The sequence below is a fragment of the Solanum stenotomum genome, chromosome 5 (genome assembly GCF_019186545.1).
Source record: "Solanum stenotomum isolate F172 chromosome 5, ASM1918654v1, whole genome shotgun sequence".
Taxonomy (NCBI): Eukaryota; Viridiplantae; Streptophyta; class Magnoliopsida; order Solanales; family Solanaceae; genus Solanum; species Solanum stenotomum.
Window position 1 is genome coordinate 37985859 of NC_064286.1, and position 5510 is coordinate 37991368.

The window sequence follows — 5510 nt, forward strand, 5'->3', positions numbered from 1 at the left end:
GGGGTGAAAAAAATAAAAAATTGAAGTAGATAATATTTTTTAAAAACAAACTTAAATTATTATTTTTTGAAGGGGGTGGGGGGTAAAAAAATAAAAAATTGAAATTAGAAATATCTTTTGAAAACAACTTTTAATATTTTTTTTGGGGGGAGGGTGGTGGTAGGGGGTGAGGGTGGGGTAAAAAAATTGAAGTTAAAAATATTTTTTATAAACAAGCTTTAAATATTTTTTTAGGGGGGGGGGGGGTTGGAGGGCTGGTTTGAGGGTAGGGACAAAATAAATTGATTTTTTTAATAAAAATAAAATTATAATTTGAAGTTGGAAGAGAGTTTTGGAAAATGTTTTCCTTAAGTTTTGAATGGAAGTCATTTTCCTTAAATTTGAGGAAAATGAGTTGATTTGGAAATTTTTTTTCAAAACATTTAACCCAACCAAACATGAGAAAATTAAAAAACATTTTCCTTCATACCAAACACACCCTAAGTTATTTTGATTCCAATAGGCAACAGTATTGACGTTCACTATACGAAGAAAAATAGTTCAAAATATTGAAATGTAATCTTCGTTAATTCTTTATATTATACTACTAATATATATCAAACTCATCTTCGTCAACCTCTTTTCATTTCTTCATTCTTTTTTAGCTGTTAGTGATTTTATTCTGTTTTCTTATCTGTTATGTGCTTTAGTAGCTGCCAAAGCATTTTAGAAAGAAAAGAATGTTGTTTGCTTAACTAAATGGTTGTCCACTGATTCTTGCTGTTTTGCATATAATATTTTATTATTTACGCACATTTACACAGTATTTATATGAGAGAAAAAAAATTAAAGCAGCACTTACTTTACTTTATTTTCTTAATTAAAATTAAAATTTCCGTACTTTTTCCGAGGCCCAATATTAATAATGCTAAATGTGGATCCTCTTTCACTGGGAAAGTTCCATGTACGTGCAATCCCTAATATTTATATATTCATACACCATTATCAAGTATTTATATACTGGGTAGAGTTGTTCATAGCTATGGTTAAAAATTCAAATCAAACCGCAATTCAAACAAAATCCAATTATAAAATTGACATTTGATTTGGTTTGTTTTAGATTTTGAAAATCGATACTATTTGATTTGGTTTTGGCTTTACTAAAAAAATCACAAAAATAACCAAATCGAACTGAGAAATTATTTATAAAATATAAATATTTTGTTAAATTTTAATTAACTTAAGTCTTTAACTTTTTCATTTTCTCAAGTCCATCACTTAAAATTTAGCCTATTACAACTCTAAGTAGGCATTTGGCCATGCGATACCATATCACGATATGGTATCGTGAGATGGAATCAGCGTTTGGACATGCGATTTTACGCTAATTTCATCTCATGATTCCATATCATGATAGGTGATACCATATTCTCCAAAAACCATGATATGGAATTATATGGTGATTTCATATCATGATTTGAGATATTTTAATACAATAATTGATCCATGAGTTTATATTTTGTTGAAATAACCCCACATTTATATCTACTAATCATTTGTTTCATATGTAAATAAAATTTATAATCACATGATTACTTTTTAAAATTTATTATTCTCACCGAAATATTTTGTCAGGTTGTTAGTTTTATCAAACAAAATAACTTGTTGCCAATTGAGCATCGGACCACGCAGGTTCAAATTGAGGAGGCTCTGGGTTTTTTTCTAACCATCATTGCACGAAATGATAGTCAACGCACTTAGTATTTAGTTACATACTTCCTATCAACTTTGTTTAAAGAGATAATATTTATTTTATGACTTTGCATTGTCTTAGAAGCACTATTTTTATTACTCTTACAAACACTATTTTTATGAAGTGCATTCTATTATGCTTCCAATTTATTTTATGTTCACTAAACTAATATTGATGTATTTTTTATTTGGTAGGATTGAGTTGGTGCGATTGATGGAACATATATAGAAGGGGAGGTTCCCAAAGTGGTGCAACAAGCATATCGTAATCGCAAAGGAAGAACATCACAAAATGTCTTATGTGCTTGTGATTTTGATATGCGATTTACCTTTGTTGCTGCTGGTTGGGAAGGTACTGCACATGATGGTAAAGTACTTGAGAATGCACTTGTTGAACCAACGTCACAATTTCCATTTTCGCCACATGGTAACTTTAAATTACATCCTTAGAATAAATATTATTTATTTACACAAAGCTGTCTCATTTACGTTACATATGCTTTTAGTAATTCTTTATAAAATATTTTTGGTAGATAAATATTATGTTGTTGATGCTGGTTTCCGAAACACAAAAGGATTTTTAGCTCCATACAAAGGACTACGTTATCATTTGCAAGATTACCGAGGAAGTGAAAGAGAGCCTCAAAGTGCCAAAGAACTTTTTAATTATAGGCATTCATCTCTGCGCAATGTGATTGAACGAACTTTTGTAATAATTACTTAAGTGGAGAAAAAATAACTTTGTAATAATTTATTATGCGATTTATAATTTTTTGTTTATTTGATAAGATTGAATAAACAATTGGGGCTATTTTAATAGTTTTACTACTTATGAGATTTTTATGTTTATGAGAAAATATACAACACAAAAATTCCATATCGCATGTCCAAAAAAACCTTCAATTTCATCTCACGATTCCATATCATGATACCATATCGCATGGCCAAACGGGCCCTAAGTCTAAGTCGATCAAAATCCATTAATTTAAGCTTTACCTACCCTACCTCACATAAGATAGTCACACTTTCTCCTAACTGAATCACTTTGTTCATGCAATAATAACTCTACTATTGTTTAAATGCTTAATTGAATCCACAATAGCTTTCTTGTGGATTGTTCAAGTACTAGGTGTCTGTGTCTATTGAGATACCTATGTCCTCAAAAAAATTACTACTTTCAAACCGAAAAAAATAAAAAAGTTGAACTAAACCGACAATAACCAAACCGATGGTTATTTTTTTCGTTTGATTTGATTTCGTTTTAAAAATTTAAAACTGACTAAATTGGTTTGGTTTTGAATTTAAGCAATAACTGATCCAAACTAAACCATGAACACCCTACTTGGGGTCGTTTGATTTGAAATCAAGTTATGTTAAGATAAATTATGATGAAATTAGTTATCCTCAAATTATTTTTTATTGATTATTCGGAGAAGGGCCTAAAATACCCTTCAAGTATAGGAAATTGAACAAAAATACCCTTCTTCCATCTTTGGGCTCCAAAATACCCTTTCATCCACTTATATGGACCTATATTACTCTTTCATTTAACAGATTCTTTAAGAGTAATAATTAATCGTTTCAATAATGACGTGGCAGCCTTTAATTGATTGAAATTTAAATTAACCAAAAATACTCTCCACCATTAAAGTTGGTTTCCTCTGCTTCATACTCTCCAATCTCAGCTTCTTCTCAAGGGAGAAAAACTCAAAAATCCCAAAAATGTATGGGTGCGTGTAATTTGGATCCGACACTGATATGACGATGATTTTTGAAGAGTCCGAGCTAGTAAAACATTTTACAAAAAACATATTTTAGATGAAAGGACAAAAACTGATGTGTAGTATTTATCTGCTCAAGAATTCCATGTCAAAGCTCCAGCAATTAGTAAATCATTACTCATTTCACTCCAAGACTTCCATAATCACTAAAACACACAAAAAAGAACTAAAAAAGCCCTATGTTACAATCGAAATATGCTTCTGCTAGTTATATAAACAAAGAATATAGAAAAAAATAACTAAATCATATTCGTGTTATGGTAAATAAGTCATCGATTTTACGCTAGCATTTCTTTTGCAATTTCTCTTTCTTGAGAGCCAAGAATGTAGCTTCTATTTCGTCGTAGTTTTGTAGCTTAGGATGGACATGTCTATTTTCGGATACTCCATTTCCAGGCTCTTGCGGGAAGGAACTTGACCGAAGAAAGTTGTCTAGATGCTATCTTTATGCCTTTCAATAGGCATAGTCATTGCCCTCAAATAAGGGGCCTGGTTTCCGTCTCTTGCCCTTTGATATGTCATTCTTGATGTTGATGACATTGTCGAATTACAAGTTTCTTGACTCTTCGATACCTCCTCTGTATCGTGTTTTACAGAATGTTCCCTCATTGATTCAACATTTTGATCTTGATTGATATAATCTAAATTGAGCTTTTCTCCATTGAGAAGAAGCTGGGCTTGGAGAGTATGAAGCTGAGGAAGCCTGCTTTAATGGTGGAGAATATTTTTGGTTAGTTAAAATTTCAGCCAATTAAAGGTTGTCACGTCATTAATGAAATAATTAATTATTACTCTTAAAGAATTTGTCAAGTGAAAGGGTAATAGAAGTCCATATAGGTGGATGGAAGGGTAATTTGGAGCCCAAAGGTGGAAGAAAGATTTTTTTTTCAATTTCCTATACTTGAAGGGTATTTTAGACCCTTCTCCGTTGATTATTTGATTAATTGTATTCAAATATCAATATCAATTAAAAAGAAATAAGTATTCAAAATAATATGTGTTGCATAATTTCTAAAAATAAATTATTTGTTTACATCTTATTTAGTTTTTAATATTTTCTTTGCAAGCTTTTGTTATTCATTCTTAAAAATAAATTTTCATATTATTTAACTTAAATAATTTTGTGTGTGCATTCCCATGATTGTATCATGTGCATTTAAAAATAAAACTTTCATCTTATTTAGCTTAAAAATAAAAGTTACATCTTAAGTTTGTTAAAGTACAAATTATTTATTATTTATGTCACTTCTTTTAAGCACATATCACTCTTAAATTGTAAAATATTAAAAATATCTTATTTTAATTGATATATAAAATACAAATTTTCAAGTGACTTAAATAATATTTAATTTAAAATATGTATTTAGTAGTAGACAAATCAAATTATGAATAAACAAAAGAATTAATCAAATAAATCAACATATAGTGTATATATATATATATATATATATATATATATAGTGTAACTTTTTAATGAAAAAAGATGAAGAATTATCATAAAAATAATGAGTAGTGAAAGTTGTGAATGTTATTTACATAGTATTAAAAATAATATGAATATACATGAATATGAAAAGTTATGTATAGAAGGATATATAGGGATATTTTAGTTATTTTACCTATTTTATTCTAGGACAAGTTATCTAGTATTACTATCCCACCCAAAGGTAAGGGATAACTTATCCCATACTTTGTAACCAAATAAGAGATTAAAGGCTACTCAAAATTTATCCCAAAATTAGTTCTCCTTATCCATCACACCAAATGACCCCTTATAGAAACAATCAATCAATCTGCATGTATGTCTGTCTATCGGTGTGTCTGTCTATCTGTCTGTCGATATGTATGTATGTATGTCTCTCTAACACCTCGCTACTTGAAAGAACTAGAATTAGAAAGAAACTATTTTTAGAAAGATTAAATTTGGAAATTTTGGCAAGTTATGCTAAGTATGAGTTTTGGGTCAACCTCAAACGACCATAACTCTCAGTACAAGAT